At 37.8% G+C, this 27,059-nt stretch overlaps 1 protein-coding gene and 1 pseudogene across 12 annotated transcripts in view; one reads left to right on the top strand and one right to left on the bottom strand.

Annotated features, from left to right (window-relative positions):
• The window catches only part of STAU2 (staufen double-stranded RNA binding protein 2), a 333,041-nt gene that overhangs the window by 215,863 nt on the left and 90,119 nt on the right, over nucleotides 1-27,059 (bottom strand). The window lies entirely within an intron of this gene.
• LOC103886893 lies at nucleotides 18,816-19,713 on the top strand (annotated as a pseudogene).

Consider the following 27,059-nt stretch of genomic DNA (forward strand, 5'->3'; position numbering starts at 1 on the left):
ACTTCTTATGAGACTTAGAAACCTGCAATACAATCTGAGCTTGTAAGACTCTGAGAACTCCAAAGCAGGAGAGTGATCAAGACTGACAAGAGTATGACCATGGTGATCTCTCAGGAAGCTAAAATCACCTCAGTTATGTATAAGAAATTCTGGCCAGAAACTGAACACTTCAGAGCTGGTGAACTCATGATAAAATCAAACAGATGAAGAGCTAAACTTATAATCTTAGTTGTCACTTGACTGTTGTTTTATCAAAATATAATTCTAATATAATCAAAATAAGTATATCCTGTTACTTCTCAAATTTAGAAAGGCCAGATTCCCCTGCAAATGCTTAAGAACCCTGTATTAGATCTCATAATTCCTCAACAAAGGAAAAAGTTTAGAGTAAATGATACGCATGCTATTCCAGGAATAGTGTTCTAAGAAGGCTACAAAAGGGACGATTTCTGCTCCTACACAGGGAAAAGGGGAGTCATAGTCACTGAAGCTCTAGGGTATGGTATCTAGCATGATACCCAGCACTTAAAAGGAGTCCACTACATATTTGTTAAATGAAGGATAGGTTATAGCTAACAATTACTAAGTGGTTTACTATATGCCGGCACTGAGCATGCAGTAACTCATCTAATCCTCACAATAGCCTGATAAGGCAAATACATATTGTTATCATTTCCATTTTACAGTTGAAGAAACTGAAAAACAGAGAAGATAGGTTGCTTGGCCTAGGTGGAGCCAGGTTTCAAATGAAGGTAGAGTGGCTCCACAGCCCCCCTAACTGCAATACTACATTACTATATTCCTCTCAACTTAAAAGTGAATGATTGCAAGGGAGAGACAGGACCAGCAAGGGCCAGGTTCTCAGCTATGTGGCAGTAAAGCAATCAGGACTAGGAGAAGGACAAGTTCAAAGTGAAAGGATGCATGTGAGATCCAGACAGGGTAGTGCTGGGAGTGAATGCACTTTGTGACTACAGACTCCAAGTATCTCTTAACACTGGGCATGATCTGACCTTGAGGCAGCTACACGATGAGGATGGGCTAGATCAGTGGTTTCATCTTTGCCTATATACTGGAAGTGCATGAGGAGCTTTAAAAAATACTGAGCACAAGTCAGTAAGAAAAAGACCACTGAGGCCGGTCACGGTGGCCCATGCTGGCAATCCCAACACTTTGGGAGGCTAAGGCGGCTGGATCACCTGAGGCCAGGAGTTCAAGACCAGTCTGGACAACATTGTGAAACCCCATCTCTACTAAAAATACAAAAATTAGCCAGGCGTGTTGGTGGGTGCCTGTAATCCCGGCTACTCAGCAGGCTGAGGCAGAACTGCTTGAACTCAAGAGGCAGAAGTTGCAGTGAGCCAAGATCATGCCACTGCACTCCAGCCTGAGTGACAGAGCAACACTCCATCTCAGGAAAAAGAAAAAGACCACTGAATCAACACAAAAAATAGCACAGGTTATATACACTTCAAGACCACAGAAAAGGAGATATAAATGACTTTATGCATATGAGAAGATGTTTGACCTCATTCATAATTAAAGAAATGCAAAATAAATGCCAAAGAGGTATCATTCTTCACCTAATTATACTGGTAGAAAACTCCAAAACACTCAAAACAGCCTCATCTCTAGTCTAGATTACTGTAATAACCTCCCAACTGCTCTCTTAATCAGCAAAATGGCTCTTTCAAAAATGAAAGTCAGATCACATCACCATTTTGCTCAAAACCTACACTGGCTGGGGTGGGCGGATCACGAGGTCAAGAGATTGAGACCACTGGCCAACATGGTGAAACCCTGTCTGCACTAAAAATACAAAAATTAGCTGGTGTGGTGGCACACGCCTATAATCCCAGCTACTCAGGAGGCTGAGGCAGGAGAATCGTTTGAACCCGGGAGGCAGAAGATACAGTAAGCCGAGATCGTGCCACTGCACTCCAGCTTGGCGACAGAGCAAGACACCATCTCAAAAAAATAAAAAATAAAAAAAAACCTTCTTTGGTTTTGCATTTCATTCAGAGTAGTAGCCAGAATCTTTACAGTGGCCTACAAGGACTTACATAAATCTGGCTCCCAGTCATATCTCCGGCTTCTTCTTACACCACTCACCACTTCACTTACTCTTCTCTAGATACACTGGCTTCCTTTCTGCTCCTCAAACTCACCATACAAGCCTCCACTTTAGGGCCTTTACAATGGCTGATCTCCTGCTTCTCCCCCAGACATCCTCAAGGCTCACTCTCTCACCTTCTTAGAAGTCTTCATTCAAATCTCACCTCTCAGTAAGACTTCTCTAATTCAAATTGTGATTACCATTCCTTAACTCAAATCGGGCCCTACTCTTCCTATACAAGCACTTTTCACTTTCTAATCTACTATACAATGTACTTGTATTTATTTTTTATTTTCTATCTCCCCCAACTAGAATGTAAACTTCATGATGACAGAAATGTCTGTCGATATACTCCAAGTATCTGTAAGAATGTCTCACCATGTGTATGTATAAAGATATATTCTGCAACGCTGATAACATCAGAAGATTCAAAACAACTAAATGTCCATGAATACAGGACTAAGAAGTTAAATAAATTACAGAGAAATCACACAGTGGGATACTAAACAGTTCTTAAATAAATAAAGCAGTAACCCTATTTCCAGTATGGTCAAGTAAAATCTCACTGAACTGATTCTCCTGCAGGAAACGATAAATTCTGAACAAACTGTAAAAAACAAATCATCTAAAGGTACCAAAAAGTGAATGAAACAGGTGGACACTGGAGGCAAGTTAACACCTGGAAAAAAGAACAGCATAGGATACACTTCTCTCCCTTTTTTTTTCTTTTAATAGCTTGAATTTGAAGGCAGGCCCATCTATTCCATATGAAATAGTTAAAATGCCACTAGAAAACAGTCTTACTGGTTTGAAGACCCAGAGATAAGGGCTCATATTCCACAGCCTCTGGAATATGAAGGAGGAATTATTAGAAATAAAAAATCTGAGGCCGAGCGCGGTGGCTCACGCCTGTAATCCCAGCACTTCTGGAGGCTAAGGTGGGCGGATCATGAGGTCAGGAGTTTGAGACCAGCCTGGCCAATATGGTGAAACCCCATCTCTACTAAAAATAAAAAAATTAGCCAGGCGTGGTGGTAGGCAACTGTAATCCCAGCTACTTGGGAGGCTGAGGCAGAAGAATCGCTTGAACCCAGGAGGCAGAGGTTGCCGTGAGCCAAGATCGCGCCCCTGCACTCCAGCCTGGGCAACGGTGCAAGACTCTGTCTAAATAAATAAATAATCTGGAGAGAGAGGGAGTTTCATATTCTATGTATAAAACTGTTTGAATCTCTATCTGACCCCTGAACCACACACACAGACCTGGAACCGATTCAAAGAAACTTAGCTAAGAGATTAGAATTTTAGATGCCTGTCACCCAGTACAGAAAGTTTTGTTGAGACTCCAGCCAACTACTAAAAAAATTTTTTGGCCAGGCATAGTGGCTCATGCCTGTAATCCCAACACTTTGGGAGGCCAAGGTGGAAGGATTGTTTGAACACAGGAGTTAGAGACCAGGCTGGGCAACACAGCAAAACCCCATATCTACAAAGATACAAAAAACTAGCTGGGCGTGGTAGCATGTGCCTGTAGTCCTAGCTACTCTGGAGGCGGAGGTGAGGGGATCACCTGAGCCTGGGAATTGGAGGTTGCAGTGAGCCAAGATTGCACCACTGCACTCCAGCCTGGGTGACAGAGTGAGGCCTGTCTAAAATACACACACACACACACGCACACACACACTTACTTCAGAGGAACATAACAGAATCTATGTTCTACAACATATAATTTTACAATGTCCAGAATACAATCCAAAATTATTCAACATGTGAAACAGGAAAAAATGATCCATTCTCAAGAGAAAAAAAACTGTCAGTAGACAACTACCCTACAATGACCGAGATGTTAGAATTAGCAGCAAGGGGCCGGGTGTGGTGGCTCATGCCTGTAATCCTAGCACTTTGGTATGCTGGGGTCGGTGGATCACTTGAGGCTCTAAGTTCAAGATCAGCCTTACCAACACGGCAAAACCCTGTCTCTACTAAAAATATAAAAATTAGCCAAGTGTGGTGGCACACAGCTGTAATCCCAGCTACTCAGGAGGCTGAGGCATGAGAATCACTTGAACCCAGGAGGCAGAGGTTACAGTGAGCCAAGATCATGCCACTACACTCCAGCCTGGGTAACAGAGGAGACTCTGTATCAAAAAAAAAAAAAAAACTAGCAGCAAAGTTATACTATGTTCAAAGAGATCAAAGAACATATGCTTTTAATGAATAAATGTATGGAGAATTTCAGCACACACAGTAATTATAAAAAGTAGCCAAACAAATTCTAGAATATGATATTCAAATTTAAAATTCACTGGACAGACATAATAGCCAAAAGGAGATGACCAAGGAATCAAGATTAATCAACAGAAATTATACAACCTAACTATCAGAGAGAAAAAAAGAAGTTAAAAAAATGAACTGAACCTTAGGGACCTGTTAGACAATATAATGGTCTAACAGAAGGAAAGGAGAAAAAGAGGGGAACAGAAAAATATTAAAAGACATAAGACCCAAAAATTTCCTTTGGTAAAAGGCATATTTACATATTGAAGAAGCTCTGAACTAGATTAGTATAAAGAAAACCACACAAGATATGTTATAGTGTAACTGCCAAAATCTAAAAAGACATATTATTTACGGGGAGCAACAACTCAAACGATGGCTGACTTCTCAAGAGAAAAAGTCTGAGGCTAAGAGACAGTGGAACAACATCTTTAAAGTCTTTATAAAAGTGCTGAAAGTGAAAAAAAAAAAAAAAGAAAAAGAAAAACAAAAAGAAAGCTGTCAACTTTGAATTCTATATTCAATGAAAATATCCTTCAAAAATGAAGGCAAAATAAAGACGTTTTCAGTAAACAAAAATTCAGAGAAATCATTGCCAGAAGACCTACACTACAAGAAATACTAAAGGATGTTCAAGCTGAAGAAAAGTAAAGCCAGACAGAAACCTGGATCTTCTGAGAAAACAAAAACAAAAACAAACACAAACACAAAAACAAAACAAAACAAAACAAAAACATGAGAAATGATAGCTATGTGGGCAAATAAATTCAAGACCTTTTTCTCTTAATTTCTTTAAGATACAGACTAAAGCAAAAAATGGTAACATTGTGGAAGTTATGATCTATATAGATGTAATATAAATGACAACTATATATGGGCTGGGAGTTAAATAGACCTATATGGCTGCAGGGTTTCTAAAATTTTCATAATCAGCTTAGAAAAAATAATGCAGCTTCTTATATACTGACATGGAATGCTGTTTAAGGTATTTTTCAAAGGGAAAAAAAACAGATTCGGAATACTATTACAGAATGATACTTTCTTAAAGCAAACACATATACATATCCAGAGAATATCCTGAAAGGATAATACATGAAACTGGCAGGGGGCAGGGGCAAAATCGGGTAACTGGAATGCAGGGGTGGCATAATATTTACATTAACATTTGGATTTATTACATTTTATACTGTATAAAATAAATACAAAAAATTAAATACCCACGAAAATCAAAAAGTAAAGGCTCTGAGAAGTTCTATAGTAAGAAAACATTTAAATTTTCCTTGATCCAGCATTTTACAAATCTATATGACCGTAGGAAACTGACTCTTCTCCCTTTTTCAAATAATAGCTATTTCTATCCCAACAGTGACTGGTATTGCTTACACCATATTAAAAATCACTTATTTTTTTAAATCAATTTTTCACTAGTTGTACCAACTAAATCTAGTAAGAATATGACTTAGGTCATACGATATCATTTCATATTAATCCTTAGCAACTAAAATATATTGTGGCATCTTGTTATGGAATCATCAGTATGTTCAACAAGCAATTTTTTGTTTTCAGAAATAGTTGATATCATTCAGTTTCGACAGTAATAACAGAGGTACCTAATGAGTTTTGAAAGTAAGCATGGGACAGTATTTAAGAATATATTGGAAAATATTAAGTCTAGAACTTTAGTGGATGGAATTTTATTAGACTGCCAGTGAAACTGCAATTATATTTGAAGTTACTCTCATGGACTCTTTAAAAAAAAAAAAAAAAAAAAAAAAAGACTATTTCAAATGACCTGAGTCATATTCTTACTAGATTTAGTTGCTACAACTAGTAAAAAATTGATTTAAAAAATTAAGTGTTTTTTAATATGGTGTAAGCAATACCAGTTACTGTTGGGATAGAAATAGTTAATATGAAATGATATCAACTATTTCTGAAAACATAAAAAATTGCTTGTTGAACATACAAATTATTCCATAAGAAGATACCACAATATATTTTAGTTGCTAAAGATTAATATGAAACATAACCATTATTTTGAAACAAAAAAGAAAACCCCACAAATTCTTGTTAAAGTTCAACAGATATTATTTAAATTGTAGTATCTTGGTTTTAAAAATTTAACGGTCTAATAGTGAAAATTTTTTCTATGATACATTAATTTCACTAGTTCCTTTGAGTTTCTAAATCCACTTGACAGTTTTCTTTAATAGTGTATTTTATTCAATTTATCTTTGTACCTACACAACAAAGGAAAAAGAATACAATTTGTGAATACCCAGAAATTCCTTAATCATGGAGATTGTATACAATTGTTTCTATGCTCTTTAAAGGGAGGACATGATACTAGTTTCATCTGTGCTAACAAGGAGAATTTATTACTAAAAGATCTGGGAGAGGAATGAGATGCTAAAATGAAAGACATGGAAGCCTGGCAACACATTCTAGCCTAGTTAACCCTCTCTAAGAAAAAAAGATAGTACTACTAGTAAGGTGCTAATGAGCCGTACTTGGTATCCTCATGCTCAACAACCTTCTCAGATCACTCATGTTGAAAATAAACTTCTGTATTACAACTGAAACTAAAAATTACACTGAAAAGGACATGTTTAGCATCTTAGAGGCTCCTACATATTTAAAGCTTCTTCTTTAAAATTCCATGTTTTAGATGTTTGAACAAGACATTCAATAATTCCATTATCCTTGCTCTGGTTTGATATTATTTTTACCTCTCCCAAACCATAAAATTTGCAAAATAAAAACTTCAACTGCAAAATGTATTCAATATTTGGAAATGAAAATTTAACAAACCCCCTTAAGAACCAGTAAGAAAGCTATCAAATAGAATACAAATAGATACTTAAAATTTTAGAAACTGTTAACAACATTCAAATCAAAGAGGTGAAGTATTCCAAGAATATTTACTCCAGTTGTGTTAGGAACAAACTAAATTATGACTTCTTTGGGCCAGCTAAATCCAGTAAGAATAACATTCTGTTGCTAATGCGATCATTTGAAATAATTATTTTTGAAAAGAACTTAGCCTATCAAAGTCAACTTCAAATATAAAAGTGTTCCCCATCAATCAAGTGTATAGAAACAATACAAAATTATTCAAATTTTGTTTCTTTTACAAAGATACTTCTCAAACCCAAGTGCTTCCTATAATAATATACGACATCATATAGTGTTTACTGATTAACAGGAAAAAAGAAGAAAATTAAATGAAATTAGAATAAAATATATAACTTCTACCAGAAAAAAAGGAGACTAGAACCAGCAGGGAAATTATTAGAAGATACTGACTTAAAGATTTGGTTATATATAAAACATAGCTCCCTATATTTCATATACCTAAACTTATAAAATAATCCCATAAACTCTATTATTCCTTAATATAGACTAGAAGAAATCCACAAACATTCTGAAAGGAGCCAAATTGCAAATATTTTAGGCTTTGCAGGCCATAGGGTTTCTGTCACACCTTCTCAATACTGTTGTTGTATTGAGAAAGCAGTCATAGACAATATACATCAACAAATGAGGGTGGTGGTGCTCCAATAAAATTTATGGACACTGAAATCTGAATTTCATATAATTTCTACACATCACAAAACAATCTTCTACTAATTTTTTCAATGATTTTTAAATATATAACCTTAGATCATGGGACATACAAAAAAAGCTGTGGGCTCTAGACTGCCAACCCCTGCCTCATCTAGAAATACACGAAAAGTAGTTACTAGAATACTTTCCAAACATTCTTTCTAATAATTGAGTATCAATAATGTTGCATTTTTACTATGCCATTATTTTTACCATATGTAAGATCTAAAACAGTATAATCTGCCAAAATAATGACGGAATCAAAGCTAAGAAAGCTAAAATGAAGTATTCTTAATATTTCAAAGTCACAAAAAAGAAGCAATAAAAAAAAAACACAGAAAAGTGTTGTTTCATTATACATTCCTAGGTCATAAATTTCACATAGACTTTAACTCTATATAATACTTGCCCACTGAGTGATACAAAGTTATTAGTTATATTATGCCAAATTTAGAATTTCATTAATTCCAAAAGTAACATAGGATTAAAATGTGGCCAAAAGAATCCTGGAGCCTGGGTGAGATGGTGAAACCTCATCTCTAGAAAAGACACAAAAATTAGCCAGGCATAGTAGCACTTGGACCACCTGGTCTATATTAACGAGCTACTCGGGAGGCTGAGACGGGAGGATGGCTTAACCTCAGGAGGTGGCGGCTGCAGTGAGCCAAAATGGTGTCACTGCACTCCAGCCTGGGCAACAGAGTGAGACCCCTGTCCCCCTACCCCCGCAAAAAAAAAGAATCCTGGTAGTTTCATAGTTAACACTGTTTCATATGGTAATACTGAAATGTCTTAGAAAACTCAAAGGACAAGGTTGTGAAACTGTATTTTAATTATAGCTTACCTTTAACTAGTTGTTAAGATCTTGAGCAAATCATGTCAGCCAGCATTTCCTAAAGTTTGCCCTGTATCCACAGATCATTCATTAATGTAACAGGATCTATGGCCAACTGAGTCTGAGAAATGCTACACATTATATACATTTCTAGAAGATTTATAATGTACCTAAGCGTATCATAAATTCTGGGAAGTTCTGCAGTAAAGAATACTGTTAGTTTAATCTAGAATTGTCCAAACTTAACTACTTTTTGTGTGTCATACTTATTAACATCCAAAAAAACTAAAATTTCTTAAAAAACACTTTAGAAAATTTTCTAATCTCTAGTTGAAATCAGATAAACATCCCTTTGGTTTCTAAATTTTAGAATTCTGTGAGACTAATTCTTAGTAGTAATTTTGTGAAAGGTGTTCAACTATTAAGTTCAGGTTTACAAACTTGGAACCTCTGGGTCAAATGTATTCCTTTATACTCCCACTATGAACTTCCTCTTCAAGAGCACTTATCTTTAAGTAGAAATAATTTCTCTAACTTTCTAGACTTACTCTTTAAGTGGGAGATGGAACCATCCTAATTTCTTCAACACTTAGGAGAGTGCCTGGATCACTCACTAAATGAGTTTCGGTTTTGGTTTTGTTTCTATTTTACTGCAATAATCTCCCACTTGATCTACCCATAACCACTCTTGCCTTTCCCATACTGCTTCTCTATGCAAACATGGTCAGGTCTCCTCCACTCAAAAATTTTCATCTTTGCCAGGTGTGGTGGCTCACGCCTGTAATTCCAGCACTTTAGGAGGCCAAGGTGGGCAGATCATGAGGTCAGGAGATCAAGACCATCCTGGCCAACGTGGTGAAACCCCATCTCTACTAAAAATACAAAAATTAGCTGGGCGTGGTGGCACGTGCCTGTAATCCCAGCTACTCAGGAGGCTGAGGCAGGAGAATCTCTTGAACCTGGGAGGCGGAGGTCACAGTGAGCCGAGATCGCGCCACTGTACTCCAGCCTGGTGACAGAGCAAGACTCCATCCAAAAAAACAAAAAAAGACTTTCATCTTCCACTCTTCTGAAAATGAAGACCAAATTTCGTAAAATAGCCCTGGAGGATCTAGTCTCTGCCTACCCTTTCCTGCTTTACCTCTTTTATCACTGCTTCTCTTTATTTTATCAGCTTTAGCCATACAAAGCTAGTAGAGATGATACTAGTCAGCATAGAGAAAAAAGCAGAGCAGGGACCTGGGGAATGTCAGGGTAGGGTAGGGTGAAGTGGGTTGGGGTGAAATAAAAGGCAAGACTGAAAAGGTTATATTAGACCTTAGCAAATGAGAGGGAACAAAAAATAAATACCTCTAAAATGGGAGTATACCTGACTTGTTTGGAAAATGCAGCCAGTGTGGCTGGAGTGAAGTTGGAACACTAGGGAGCAGTAGGTGGGTTACAGAAGTAATAGAGGTCTGAAACAGCAGAAGCTTTATGCAATCAACTCCCATGGTTACCTCTCTCATCTAGATCTCTCCTGAGTCCAGTCTCCTATATGAAACACATATTTGACAACTCCTCTTGGATGTCTTACAGACATGTCTAACCCTGAAGTCTTAACTGCACTCCAAATCTGTTTCTTTTCCATTCTTTCCCATCTCAGTAAATGGCAGTAACCTCTATCCACTGGCAAAAGCCAGAATCCTAAAAGGTTCTCCCACTAAATTTAGAAAAGACATGAAATTCCTATTAAACATCCTCCACACTAGGTAGCTATAGCCTTTAATTAATATAGCAAATATGGTAAAGACCCTAATCCCCTACATATGGTACTCCGTTAAGTATTACCACCCATTCACATATTACACACATACAGGAAGGAAATCACTCACATCTGAGTCCCAATCAAGGAGTTCACATTCCTATGGGGGCAGAGGCTAGGTGAAGTGGGACACTGAATCTGCATATCCTCTGAAATACCCAATGTCCATCTAAGACAAAATGGTACCTGTGCCCAGAGGGTTAGCCCAAATAGTATAATAGCTTCAAGCTAAGAGGTAGCCATCATAGAGGAAGAGGTCCTTATGGCCTCTAACAATATGAATTTAAAAACAGGAGGACCAGTGAGCCCATCAAGCAAGATCAACATCCCATATACCCATACTTTTATACTCTAAAAAAAGATGGGAACACAGACTAGGAACTACTGCCGTGTTTGAAAATGCCCCCATGTTTGTTGTCAGTGCTACTGTCTGTTACTTCATGGTGACTAGAAACAAACTCCACAACAAAAATGACAATTAATTATGGTGTATTACTATAGTAGAATACTATGTAAATTTATTAAATAGTTGTACACTTAGTTACATGGAAACTCATAACACATTCTGAAGTGAAAGCAGAGTATATAGTTTGCATAAATACATACACTCATTAAAATGCTACAGCTGTACCTCTGGTAAGCCAAAAGTTTGTATGGGCTTGTCCTAGAAAGCAGGAAAGTGAGGAACTAAGAACGCAAAACGAAAAATTAGAAATAGGCCGGGCGCGGTGGCTCAAGCCTGTAATCCCAGCACTTTGGGAGGCCGAGACGGGCGGATCACGAGGTCAGGAGATCGAGACCATCCTGGTTAACACGGTAAAACCCCATCTCTACTAAAAAATAAAAAAAACTAGCTGGGCGAGGTGGCGGGCGCCTGCAGTCCCAGCTACCCGGGAGGCTGAGGCAGGAGAATGGCGTAAACCCGGGAAGCGGAGCTTGCAGTGAGCTGAGATCCGGCCACTGCACTCCAGCCTGGGTGACGGAGCGAGACTCCGTCTCAAAAAAAAAAAAAAAGAAAAGAAAAAGAAAAACTAGAAATAGATTTTGAAAAGTATGTTTTACCAAACTTACCTGACAAATTTAAGAGTAGTGAAATTATACATAGTGTATTCACTGACCATGATGGAATCAGACTAAACATCAATAACAAAGACAACAGGAAAAATCTCCAAACACTTGGAAACTATACTTCTAAAATAATCCGGGGGTCAATGAATTATCAAGGGAAATTTTTAAACTGAACGAAAATAAAATACAATATATTACAATTTGTGAGATGCAGAAGTGAGAAAAATTCATAACACTAAATACATAGATCAGAATTAGCCAGGTGTGCACCTGTAGTCCTAGCCACTCAGGAGGCTGAGGCAGGAGGATCACTTGAGCCCACGAGTTTGGGGCTGCAGTGAACTATGATTATGCCACTGCACTCCAGCCTGTGCAACAGAGTAAGATCCTATCTCTTAAAAAAAAAAAAAAAAAAAAAAAAAAAAAAAAAAGTTATGAAGAATAGTCTGAGGAAAAAAAGGAATAAAAGAGGAAATGTCTCAAATAAATAATCTAAGTCCATACCTCAAGAACAAAGAACAAGAAGGGGGAAAGTAAATCTAAAGAAAGCAGAAGGTAGTAAATCTAAGAACAGAAATCAATAAAACTGAAAACAGAAAAAAACTACAGATAAAAGCAATTAAACAAAATCTTGGTTCTTTGAAAAGAATAATAGAACTGACAAACTTCCAGCAACACTGACAAAGAAAAAAGAAGACACAAATCATCAATATCAGAAAAGAATCACAGATTATCACTAGAGACCCTGTAGACATCAAAAGAATACGGGAATACTAAGAACAATTCTACACACAGAAATTTGACAACTTAAGACAAAATGAGCCAAATCCTCAAAAAGCACAGCTATCACAACTTCCCCAAAGTGAAGATGACTTGAAAAGCCCTATAGGTATTCAATAAATTGAATTCACACATTTAAAACTCCTAAAAAAGAAAATCTCCAGATGTGGGTGTTTTCAGGAAGAATTCTGCCAAACTTTTAAAGATGTAATGTCAACTCTACACAATCTCTTCCAGAAAACAGAAGAAGAGAGAATGCCTCCCAACTCTTTTTATGGAGTACAATAGTACCCTCATATAAAAAATCAGTAAAAGAATGCCAAAGGGCTTATGGTGAGGGGAACTACAGACAAATACCCTTCATGACTATAGAGACAAAAAGCCTAATAGAATATTAGCAACATACATATTAGACTCTTAGATCATGACCAAGTATTGTTTATTAAAGGCATACAAGACTGGTTCAATATTTAAAATTCAATCAATGTAATCTATCACATTAACAGGTCAAAAAAGAGAAATCACATGATCAATTAATTGATGCAACAAAACATTTAACAAAATTCAACACCCATTCACGATAAAAATTTTCAAAAAACTAGGAAGAACATATCAATTGGATTTAAAATATTTATTAAAAATCTACACCTAAAATCAGACTTAACGGTGAAAGACTGAATGTTTTGTACCCAAAATCAAGAATGAGGCAATGATGTCCACTCCCACTACTCTTCAAGCACTGTGTTGTAAACTGTGTTGTAAACACAGTGCTTGAAGATCTAGCCAGTGCAATAAGGTAAGAAATGAAACATGTGTTAGTCCGTTCTCACATAGCTATAAAGAAATACCTGAGACCAGGTAGTTAATTGGTTTATGGTTCTGCAGGCTGTACAGGAAGCATTGAGGCTTCTGTTTCTGGGAGGCCTCAGGAAATGTACAATCATGGCAGAAGGCAAAGGGGAAGTAGGCACATTTTACATGGCCAGAGCAGGAGGAACAGAGAAAGGAGGGAGGTGCTACACTTTTAAACAACCAGATCTCACGATAACTCACTCACTATCACGAGAACAGCCCCAAGGTGATGGTGCTAAACCATTCATGAGAAACCATCCCCATAATCCATCTCCCACTCCACCCAACCTCTAACATTGGTACAACTGAACATAAGATTTGTGTGGGGACACAGATCCAAACCTTATCAAAATGAAAGGCAAGCAGATGAGAAACCAAGAAATAAAAATGTCCCTATTTAAAGATGGAATAATTGTCTGTGCAGAAAGAAATATATTTTTTAATTACCTAGAACTAACAAGTGAATTCAGCAAGTTCACAGGACACAAGATCAAAGTACAAAAATTGAAATGTATGTCTATATACCAGCAATAAATACATGGAAGGTGAAAGTAAAAATACAAGAAAAGATTTATTCTAAAATTTACATGGAAAGGCAAAGAACACAGAGTAACCCAAACAATTTTGAAAAAGAATAAAGTATAATAAACCACTCCATATTATTTTAACACTTATTATGTAACTTCAGTAACCAACACTGTGAGGAGATGGCAAAGACACAGAGTTCAACAGAACATAATAGAGAACCCAGAAACAGCCACACTACTAGTGTGGCCAACTGTCTTTATACAAAGGTAAAAAAGCAATTCGATGGAAGAAGGAGAGCTATCCAACAAATGGTACTGGAACAAATGGATAACCATAAGCAAAAAACCGAAACAAAAACCCTTGACCTAAACATGACACCAATAAAAAGAAGCTAACTCAAAATGTGTATTTAAATGTAAACCATAAAACTTTTAAAAGACAACCTAGGAGAAAACCTTTGGGGATCTATATTTGGTGAGGAGATTCAGACATGACACCCAAAGCACACTCACAAAAAAAAATTCATAAACTGGACTTCATCAAAATAAAAAACTTCTGCTCTACGAAAAACTACGTTAAGAGGATGAAAAGACAAACTATAAAAAGGGAGAAAAGATTAGCAAACCACATATCTAACAGACGATTCATATCTAAAATATATACAAAACTCTCAAAACTCAACAGTAAAAAAACCAATTTTATAGAAAATGTGCGTAAGAGACATTTCACCAAAGACACACAGCTAAACAGATACACAGATACACACACACACACACACATACTTACACATACGAAAAGATGTTCAACATCTCTAACCATTATGGAAATGTCAATTAAAGCCATAATGATGTATCACTACACACCTATCAGAACAACCAAAATAAAAATATTGACAACCACAAATGCTGGGGAGGATGAGGAGAAACTGAATCTCTCATACATTCCTGATTGTGATGCGAGACAGTTCAGCAACTCTGGAAAATAGTGTAGCAGTTTCCTAGAATACTAAACATATATTTACTACACAACCCAGGTATCACACTCCTGTGCATTTATCCCAAAGAAATAAATATTTATGCCCATACAAAATCCATACATATTCATAGCAGCTTTATTTGTAGAGCTAAAAACTGAAGAAAAACAAAACATCCCTCAACAGGTGAAGGGTTCAACAAACTGTGGTACACAGAACACTACTCAAAAACATAGTATTCAAAAAGTCACATACTATGATTCCATTTATGCAATATTCTTGAATATCAGAGATGGAGAACAGATACATGGTTGCCAAGGGCTAAAGATGGTAGGGAAGCAGAGGTGAAGGGAAGACTAGTAAGGGACAACATGAGGGAGAGCTTTGTGGTGACAGAATAATTCTGTATTTTTTTTTTTTTTTTTGGAGACAGTCTCACTCTATTGCACAGGCTGGAGTGCAGCGGTATGATCATAGCTCACTGTAGCCTCAAATTCCTGGAATTAAGCAACCCTCCCACCTTAGCCTCCCAAATAGCCAGGACAAAACACATGGACCACCATGCCTAGCTAATTTATTTTTATTTTCGTAGAGATGGGATCTCACTATGTTGCCCAGGCAGGTTTCACACTCCTGGCCCCAAGCTATCTGTCCCATCTGGGCCTCTCAAAGAGCTGAAAGAGATGAGCCACCATGCCCAGCGAGTTCTGCATCTTGATTGCTGCAGTGGTTGCATGAATCTACACGTGATAAAATGAAACAGAACTACAACACACACATTTACCAATGTCAGTATACTGGTTTGAAATATTGTCCTATGAGTCTGTAAAATAACCAATGGGGGAGACTGAGTGCAGAGTACACGGGCTTTGGTGTGCCATTTTTACAACTTTCAGTGAATCTCTAATTATTTCTAAGAAAAACATTTTTTCAAAGGAAGACAGAAAAACTAAATCAATAGTAATTAGCTACATTCTGAAGTTTCCGAATATGTATCTTGAAAATTTACATCCCACATATACTATCATTCCTAGTATTTTCTTGAATGGTTTTATTTCATGGTGATCTTTATTCTAGAAAAAAATACGTTTTGAAGTGAGGCTTCGATTATTTTACTTCATAGTATTCAAAATACCCAACAACAAAATTATTTTATAAAATGAGTTTTAGAGTTTTGCAGAAATAGATTTATAATCCAATTCTATAACTTACTACATAAATGACATGAGCAAATTCAACTTGAGTCTCTGTTTCTTCATAACTAAAACAGGGATAAAATATATATACTTTGGAGAACTACCATGTCTGTGTATACAGAAACTGGCAGTGTTCTACATACACTGGACTACATAACTTTTACTGTTATCATCTTATCTCCCTGAAGGTAACACACATTCCTATGGGCAGGAGCAATTTCACGTATTTCCCTTGAATCACCTTACTGCTGTCAGCATGGTGATAAGTATACAAAAAATACCCAACATGCAATTTTCTTTGAACTTTTAACCTCTGCCATTAAAATTACCCTTTTTCTTTACTGTAAATGGTTACACCTTGACTTTCTGAAAAGGGCTAGTCTTTCAGGTGTGTTTTGTTTTTCAAATGAGAGTTTTCTTGTTTTTGTTTTTTAGAGACAGAGTCTCTCTCTGTCACACAGGCTGGAGTACAGTGGTACCATCATAGCTCACTGCAGCCTCAAACTTCTTGGCTCAGGTGATCCTTCTGCCTCAGCCTCCCCAGTAGCTGGGACTACAGGCCTGCACCACATGCCCAACTTATTTTTTAATTTTTTCTAGAGACGAAGTCTTGCTATGTTGCCCAGACTGGTCTCAAACTCCTGGCCTCAAGCAATCCTACCACCTTGGCCTCCCAAAGTGCTGGGCTGCCAGGCCAGCCTCCAATAAGAGTTTTTTGATGAAGCTAATATGTAGTTTCTAAAGGCATCAAGCCAAGAAAGACTAGTCCAATGGTGTAATAGTTCAGAGATGCAAAACACAGACCGAGATTTCCAAACATTCTGCACATCCCATATTCTTGTTTCTAACTCAAGTCAGTTAAAAATATTTTTTTGATAGCCAATAAGTGGTGTTTTTCCAGCATCTCATCACTTCATAGAGATCATTATTCTTGCTTATCATTTAAGAATCCTATTTGTATTTAAATTGACTAACACTGCTACCCATTATCAGTTCCAGGTTGCTGACCCTGATCTTTTGCAATGTTCTAGAAATTATTTCTATACTCACCTATTCCTCATTATATTTGTCCCATCACAATAGAAATTATAAAACAGATAATACCAACCCCACTCCGTAATTTGGTATCTTCTTTGAAGAATTTATTCTGCTAATTCTTCTCCTAGTTCTAAACTCCTAAAAGGAACTGTCAAGTAACCATCAAATAGGATTAATAAACTCAACTGTAATACAGCTCACTAAACTTCTTTCTCTTACTCATAAAAGTCATATTAAAATGTACTGTGAGGGACAGTGCAGTTTATATAATATTATCGTCAATATATCACAACAAAAGTTCCAAACAAAACACTTTAGATATCTTTGAGAAGGTTTTAGATATCTTTGAGAGCATACTACTCAAAGATGCTCTATACATTTTATTAGTTAAAATATGTCTTCTACTATATATATATATACACATATACATAGTGCAAAGACAGTACAGAGTTCCCATACACCCTTCATCTAGCTTTCCCTAATGTTAGCAACTGACAAAAACATAGTTAACACTGGTCAAAACTGGAAACTGAACACTGATACAACAGTATTAAGTAAATCACAGATTTTATTCAAAGATTCTATACTTTTTAAGTAACTGGTGACACTGGACTTCTAGATATGTTGGGGATAATTGAATATCCAGATGTCTTGGGAGAATTTCTATTATCATTTCTAATTTAACATGCTCCCAGCTGCTCTATGATGAGCTTTGATTCTCTATGAGAGCATGGAGTCATGGTAACATAGAATCTTCTGTTGGATGAAACCTTGGAAGTCATTTAGATAAATATTTTTTAAAGTATAAACTATGACCCATTAACAGGTCATATAATAAATTTAATAAACCACAACTTTTTTTTTTTTTTTTTTTTTGAGAGGGAGTCTCGCTCTGTTGCCCAGGCTGGAGTGCAGTGGCAGGATCTTGGCTCACTGCAAGCTCTGCCTCCCGGGTTCTGGCCATTCTCCTGCCTCAGCCTCCCAAGTAGCTGGGACTACAGGTGCCTGGCACCATGCCCAGCTAATTTTTTGTATCTTTAGTAGAGATGGGGTTTCACCATGTTAGCCAGGATGGTCTCGATCTCCTGAGCTCATGATCCACCTGCTGTGGCCTCCCAAAGTGTTGGGATTACAGGCGTGAGCCACTGCACCCAGCCCACAACTATAATTTCTAATAAAACAGAAAATATTAGCGTATAATACAGATGTTAAGGGTATTACTGCTTCATAAATCTTTTGTTTTAGTGATATTTGTAAAAATGTATATCTGTGTGGATGTAGGTATTTATGTATTGGGTCATATTATTTTTAAAAATTCCTTAGCACAGGTCAGAGACAAAAATGTTTTAAAAGTCACTCATCTATATCAAACCAAAGAAAGAAAGTTCTCTTTAATATTCCTTACAAATGATAACCCCCATCTCTAACTAAACACTATTAAAGGTAGAATATTTGCTACTTATACATCAGACAGTAATACGTATTAGGAAATTTTTAATGTGGAACCAACATTTCTCTGTTGACTTTTGAGCTACAACTCACAAAAAGGGCGGGTTTCTTCCTTCTAAAGAAAAATACTGTGCAATCCTATTTCTTTTTTTCGTCAAATCAGTGAACAGAAGTTGTTACACCTAGAAATCAAAAGTTCCAAAAGAAAGTTTTCCAAGAAGAGACTCTAAAAATAAAGGGCAATAATAGAACAGAAAAAATATATATGTAAGGACTCTAAATGAAAGAATAGAACAATGCCAAGCAAAAACATCAAGTCAATGAAAGAACACCTTTGTAGAAATTATATAAATAGTGGATCCTGCCCCTGGCCAGCCCCGCCCGGCCTTCCCTCGGGCCCACCTGACCGCCATACGTCCCTCCCCTCCTCCCCACCTCGTGGCCGGCAGCAGCCCTCTAGCTTTGGCTCCGTGGACTGGCTCTCCCAAACCAGCTGCTCAGGACCGACCCACATACCCCCAGGCCTGCCAACGTCTCCCTGAGGAGCCTCCCCGGCCCAGGTCAGGCATCCGGCTCCTAGGAGACCCCTCAGGCCGTCAGCATCACAGAGGCTAGGTCCTCAAACCTGCCTCCCCCGGAGAGGACCGTGGCTGGGTAAAGGGCCAAACACCTGGCGGGCTCCCTGGCGTCCCCACAGTCTTCACCATGGAGCAGGTCCGCGCCTTGGAGGGTGTCTTCCGGCAAGACCAGTACCTGGGCCCTCTGCAGCGAAAGAGGCTGGCCAGGGAGATGCAGCTGTCGGAGGTCCAGATAAAAACCTGGTTTCAAAATCGCCGGATAAAACACAAACGGCAAATGCAGGACTCCCAGCTGAACAGCCCCTTCTCGGGGGTCACTCCACACACCCCCGGCTTTCCACTCACGGTCTTCTGGCCTTGCCAATGGCCTGCGGCTGCTGTGCCCTTAGGCACCACTACCTGGGCCCCAGGATCCGATGCTGCCCCCTGGCTCCTTCTGGGATCTCTGCCAAGTGGAACATGAGGCCCTGGCCTCTGAGTGGGCTTCCTGCTGAGGGCAGCCTCTGGCCTACCACCCTGCAAAGCCCAGGAAGTGGCATGCATACGCTGGGACCAGCCCTGTCCGCGGGACCCTGGGGCCTAGTGTGCTCTGCTGGAGACAGGGGACGCATTTTGAGGAAATGCCTCTGACTCCAGGCCTCCCATACACGTGGTCTGTGCAGATCGAATCTGGCGCCTACCCGGAGGACTCAGCTGTTCTGTTTACACTGTGGTGGCACCTCTCATCCTGACTCAAGCAAAGGTTCTCGAGATTTCTGGAGAATATATTTATTAAAGTCACCTCTTCACCGAAAGTTACCAAAAGGGTCGGTTTGGGAAGTAAATGAAGGGTCAGTGTACAGAGTCAAACGCAGAAGTGGGCTTGTTATGAGTAGGGCTTTCAGCATATGATAAAAGGATAATTTTTTTTTTTAAGTGTTGGAAAAACTGGTTTTCCAGTTGGAAAAATAAAGGTTGTAAGCTTTGTGTGTAAAAAAGAAAACCATGAAGGACTGGAAGGGGGAAAAAAAAAGAAATTATATAAATAAAATTATCAGGCAGATAATTTCATAGACGTATGCATTACTTACTAGCAAATCTCCTCATTTTGGAAAATGTTTCACTTTTTAATTTTTTTTAAACACACAAAGAAAAACTTCCACATTCAAAAGAAAGACTAAACCATGCACAAATGAACCCTTTCTGTTTCCTTTAACATACAAGAAAGTGATTTCATGAAATTTATTAAAACTGTTATTTCTGGCCAGGCGCGGTGGCTCACGCTCCTAATCCCAGCACTTTGGGAGGCCAAGGCAGGCAGATCATGAGGTCAGGAGTTCAAGACCAGCCTGGCTAACATAGTGAAAACCGTCTCTACTAAAAATACAAAAAAAAACTTAGCCGGGCATGCTGGCGGGTGTGCTGGCAGGCGCCTGTAATACCAGCTACTCGGAAGGCTGAGGCAGGAGAATCGCTTGAACCTGGGAGGCAGAAGTTGCAGTGAGCGGAGATTGCGCCATTGCACTCCAGCCTGGGTGACAGAGCAAGACTCCGTCTCAAAAAAAAAAAAAGCTGTTATTTGTGTCCAATCCCAAACAACCAAAGTATTTCATGTCATTAAATATATATGTGTAACACACTTACACATACATATATACATATAGATATTCACCAAACCAGATATTAAACTATCTGGCCACTTCATACTACTCAAAAGGCAGATTCTTAGCAAAATATATGATAGAATAAAATGAATTCTGAAGTAAAAAAAATCCACCAACTAGATAAAACTCAATGTCCTCCACACTTAAGGGGGCATCTTAGGGCTTAATTAAAGCCCTGCTACTCTTACTTTGCCCCAAATTCAAACTATAATATCAGTTTTCAAGATAATAGCAATTGAAAAGCATTAAAGAAAGGAGGAAGCAATATGCAAAGGTACACTAACAAAAACAAGAAATAAGATGACAATCTGACTGCCAAGAATGATTTGGAAAGTAACTAAAAGCACACTTGAGTACTCTAGAAACAGATGTCTAGGATTATCTGGTATAAGGACAAACCACGTATATATCTCATGAGGCTTATGATAATACTTATTGTTTATAAGGCTGACAATGAGTCAACAGGAAGGATTCTTTATGCTAAGAATTGTGGCATTTTCTATTTAAGGATATAAAAAATATATGCCATAACTTTTAGAAATATTTCTATCCAAAATTACTGAACTAAGTAAAGTTTTAGTTTCAAAAAAAAAGTGAATCCTCAGCAATGTGGGGAAGCTAGCTGTCCGGAACAATTGTCCCTAAGGAGTGTGGTTAACTGTAATTCTTACCTTCTTCTTTACTTCTTTCAAAAGTTCTATGACTATTTAAACCATCTCACAATCTTTGATGTTAATAGAGGGTAATGTGTTTTAGGTTGTGGGGACCAGTATTTACATGACTGGACATAGAATTACCTGGGGAAGTTTTAAAAAACATTGGGGTTCAAGCTCTGCAACCAGAAATTCTGATTTAATTACTTGAGATAAAGCCTGGGCATCAGAATTTTTAAAGCTGCCCAGGGAAGCCTGATGTTCAGTTAGGGCTGGGAACCACTTAGGTAAATAGTTTTCTTCATGACACCTTTAGGAATTTTTAAGAGAGATACAGTATGCAGCATTTCCAAACTTTGTCTTCAAATCCCTTTTACCATGGAACATCTTATACAACACTGACTTAGGTAACGCTTCATCTGAAAATCAAGGTAAATATTAAGTTTAGAATCAAGTTGTATAACTTTTGAACTTTGTAAAAGTTCTAACGTGGTTAGGAAGAAGGAAAGGGAGAGAAAAAAGAAAAGGAGGACTTACTTTTATCTTGCTACCACATTTTTTATATTACAAAAATTCCAAATGAAATATTTTAACTTAAAATTTCACAGTTTATTTTAATCATGCCTATATTAAGCCTGTGACTCAAAAGTATTTACATGTTGTGAAAGTTAATTCCAAAGATAAAACTGTGCTGCCCTCTAATGGTTCAAGATAAATATTTTTACCTATACATACTAGTAAGGTGATAAATACAATTTTATTATTTTATAAATGGGAGGATTACATTATATACTAGAAAAGAAAAATAAGATTTCAATTTTTGGTATAACTGAGCGCAAAAAATTAACTATGACTGCTATGTTCAAGCTCAAGACCCTTTTAACTGTCCAGGCAAGCTGGCTGACCCCTGTAATCCCAACACATTGGGAGGCCAAGCCAGGAGGATTGTTTGAGCCCAGGAGTTTGAGACCAGCCTGAGCAACATAGTGAGACCCCATCTCTACAAAAAATAAAAAATTAGCCAGACATCATGGTGCCCCAACTACTAGAGAGGCTGTAGAGAGGCTGAGGTGGAAGGATCACTTGAGCCCAGAAGGTCATGGCTGCACTGAGCCGTGATCGTGCCACTGTACTCCAGCCTAGGTGACAGAACAAGACTGTCTCAAAAAAAAAAAAAGAAAGAAAGAACTCTTTTAATTATCAAGCCATTTCTTAAACTACCATATTTGCCTATGCATGTGTAAATCAGGATAAAAATGTTCACCTCCTCTGCATTCTGCAATAGCCATATCTAATTTAGCTTCTTTTTCAAATAAATCTATGGCAGTAGTGTTCAAATTTGAATGCTCGTATCCCACAAAAAAATTTTAGAAAATTACACATATTCTTGCATATTTCTTCTTATAGCTAAAGTTTTAATTCACATTTAAAAAAATTCATTAAGTACTTGCAAAAGATGTAGTTTCTAATTTACTGTAAATATTTACATCTTAAAATAAAATTATGTCACTCTTTTAAGTGTATCCAAAGAAACTGAACTATCAAAGCAAGCTGACATCCATCCTTAAATCTACTTAAAAAATACATAAATTCTGTTAAATACAACAGAAATTTTACACCAGCTGTATCTTGTTTAACTTGCATTTTACTGCACTCTCTCCAAATAATTTTATCCTAATTTCATATTTTATAACTAGAAGTCTTTTATTTCTCATTCTACCATAATTCTATGAAACAAAAATAGACATATTAATTAAAATTATAGATCATATTTCCATGTAAGTTAAAAAATATTTTGTGCAATGAGCAATTATTGCAATTATTAGCAGATAATGAAACAAATATTATAAATTTTAATACATAATTTTTAAATTTCTTTTTATTATTATTATTATTTTTTTTTTTTGAGACAGAGTGTCGCCCTGTTACCCAGGCTGGAGTGCAGTGGCGGGATCTCAGCTCACTGCAAGCTCCGACTCCTGGGTTCACACCATTCTCCTGCCTCAGCCTCCCGAGTAGCTGGCACTACAGGCGCCCGCCACCATGCCTGGCTAAATTTTTTTGTATTTTTAGTAGAGACAAGGTTTCACCACCATGTTAGCCAGAATGGTCTCAATCTCCTGAAAACACAAACTGGAAAAACAATACTGAAACAATAACGAAAATACTACATAGCAGAAACTATAGTACAAATGGAAAACAATGGTCAAAGGAGAATTCATAACTTTCAATAGTTATAGTAATAAAAGTATTCAAATAAATGAATTAAATTCAACATAAATTTTTAGAAGGCATATAATATTACTAATTTTGCATCAGATTTTATTTGCTCACTTTTTTCTTCTATATTTATACTGGTATTAGATTGCAACTTCCTTTTCTGTTCTGTCTTTACCAGGTTTAGGTGTCAATGACAACTTCATTTGCTAAAAAGAATTCAGAGGCCAGGTGCAGTGGTTCATGCCTGTAATCCCAGTACTTTGGGAGGCCGAGGCAGGCAGATCACCTGGGGTCAGGAGTTCAAGACCAGCCAGGCCAAAATGGTGAGTCTCTACTAAAAACACAAAAATTACCTGGGTGCAGTGGCGCACACCTGTAATCCCAGCTACTCGGGAAGCTGAGGCACAAGAATCGCTTGAACTCAGGAGGCGGAGGTTGTAGTGAGCCAAGACTGCACCACTGCACTCCAGCCTGGCGACAGAGCAAGACTCCATCTCAAAACAAAAACAAAAACTATTTAAAAGGTACAATAGTCACACTCAGTAACATGGGGTTTTAAGAAGTATCTTGGGGGGCTAGGCACGGTGGCTCACACCTTTATTCCCAGCACTTTTGGAGGCCAAGGTGGGCAAATCACCTGATGTCAGGAGTTCGAGACCAGCCTGACCAACATGGTAAAACCCCGTCGCTACTAAAAAAAAATAAAAATTAGCCGGGTGTGGTGGCCCATGCCTGTAGTCCCAGCCACTCGGGAGGATGAGGCATGAGAATCTCTTGAACCCAGTTAGGGGAGGTTGCAGTGAGCAAAGATCGTGCTACTGCACTCCAGCCTGGATGACAGAGCAAGACTCCATCTCAATTTTTAAAAAAAATTACCTTGGGAAGTTCACCACCATTTATCATAATGTTTCTATGAGAAAATACATTCTAAGTTTCCAGTAACCAACATAAAAACAAAGTTTGGAACATGGCCTATTTGATGATCACCCAAAATCTTACCCAGAATTTATTAGACACAATATTACATTTCCAAGAAATTATGTTATTGCAGAAACTTCTATAAACATGTAACATAAACCCTCATTAATAGTCAAAGCAAATTTGTTTTAAAAACCATACTTAGGCTGGGCATGGTGGCTCATGCCTGTAATCCCAGCACTTTGGGAGCCCGAGGCGGGTGAGTCACAAGGTTAGGAGTTTAAGACCAGCCTGGCCAACATGGTGAAACCCTGTCTCTACTAAAAATGCAAAAATTAGCTGGGCATGGTGTCACGTGCCTGTAGTCCCAGCTACTCCAGAGGCTGAGGCAGAAGAATCGCTTGAACCCAGGAGGCGGAGGTTGCAGTGAGATGAGATCAAGCCACTCTACTCCAGCCTGGGTGACAGAGCGAAACTCCATCTCAAAAAAAAAAAAAAAAACCAGCAACGAAAAAAAAAACAACCATACTTAAATTTCTTTCTAAATCCAATGGACACTAAAACTTCACAAAACCTTTACTGAAAATCAGTATTTGAAAAAAATGCATAAAAAGTGATTGAGTATTAAGGAGAAACAGCTGGTGGGTAACATTGTTTTTTGATGTATAAAGGAACCCTCCAAAACAAAGCAGAAAAAAAAACTTCAAAAATTTCAAAATTTTTAGAGCAATGACTGGCAACCTATATAAATCTTTCAGAATTCTGAATACTGAAAGCCCACATATTTATATGTCACATGACATATTAAAAAGAACTTCACAGCCAGGCTTAGTGGCTCACACCTATAATCCCAGCACTTTGGGAGGCCGAGGCAGGTGGATCACCTGAGGTGGGGAGTTCAAGACCAGCCTGACCAACATGGAGAAACCTGTCTCTACTAAAAATACAAAATTAGCCTGGCGTGGTGGCGCATGCCTATTGTCCCAGCTATTCAAGAGGCTGAGGCAGGAGAATTGCTTGAACCCGGGAGGTGAGGGTTCCAGTGAGCTAAGATCACGCCACTGCCACTGCCACTGCCTGGGCAACAAGAGTGAAACTCTGTCTCAAAAAAAAAAGAGCTTCATAATTTAAACTGTCATTGTACCCAGTTTTTTTAAACACAAGTAAATAAGCATTGTTAAGCAAGATTTTGCTCAACTGAACAGAAAATAAAGATATTTGTGAGACAGCATTGCTTCAAACACAAAATAAACCAAGTATTGTATTTGTTTTTCAGAGCTTGAGCAATAGATTAATAAAATTAGCCTCAAATAAAAGAATAGAGAATGCTATTTATTTCGCCCATTCTAGATAAAAGTTGTTCAGTTTTTTAAATAACTTTAGGACTAGAAAGATAGACCTCTTGTTGTGAAAACACTTTTAAAATTAACAATTGGCTCTGTTGACTTATGCTTTTGTTTTTGTTTAAAGGGGATATGAAAAATGTTAAACCTTTTGTGACATATCCTGTAATCCCAGCACTTTGGGAGGCCAAAGTGGGCGGATCACAAGGTCAGGAGTTTGAGACCAGCCTGACCAACATGGTGAAACCCTGTCCCTACTAAAAACACAGAAATTAGCTGGGCACAGTGGTGCGCGCCTGTAATCCCAGCTACTCAGGAGGCTGAGGCAGGAGAATCGCTTGAACCTGGGAGGCAAAGGTTGCAGTGAGCTGAGATCGTGTCATTCCACTCCAGCCTGGGCGACACAGCGAGACACCGGCTCGGGAAAAAAAAAAATTGTATTTAACACACACACAGGTATTTTAAACAGTCTCTAATCCAAAATTAAGTGCTGATCCCTGGGCCTGCCTGGCTGCCTCTAAAAGCAGAACATAGGAGCATGGAGTCCTGAAGTTCTATCATGGTAAATGTATTACCAAGTTATTAGTACTTGAATACTAACCCTGTGGCAAGAAAACAGACTAGATATTCCTTGGGAATGAACGTTAAGAAAGCTGAAAGACCAAAGATAAAATGAATGGCTATCAAGCTAGACAAGGTAGAAGAGGTATGTGTATAAAATGCTGCATATAATTACACAAAGGCCACAGATTTTCCAAAGCTCACGTTTAAATCCTAACTTAATGACTCCTTATATAAATGCACAGTTTTCTAAGGGAGAAATGATTCTCTGGGTTACAGTGGCAGTATTATTCCAGGGTCAACTAAATTTTAACACGGGCCAAAAATATTCATATGTAATAGAGAATCAGCCATTCCTTCTATAAAGCATATACCCAGAAATAATAACAGAATCACAGCCTGATTTTATTAATTTTTTTAATTAAGCAGACGTAAATTCTTTTAAATTTCCCACAGTAACAACGTCCAGTACAAATATACTGATATTTAGATTAAAGGAACTCAAAACACTACGGTAAAGTAAGGTAAAGGGCCATGCATGGTCACTGAATTACTTTATTAAAACCTGAAAACAATACTGTAAGGAAGCATTATTTATCCTCCTAACTTACAGGTGAGTTAACT

Source organism: Papio anubis, chromosome 8, assembly GCF_008728515.1.
Source record: "Papio anubis isolate 15944 chromosome 8, Panubis1.0, whole genome shotgun sequence".
NCBI classification, from domain to species: Eukaryota; Metazoa; Chordata; class Mammalia; order Primates; family Cercopithecidae; genus Papio; species Papio anubis.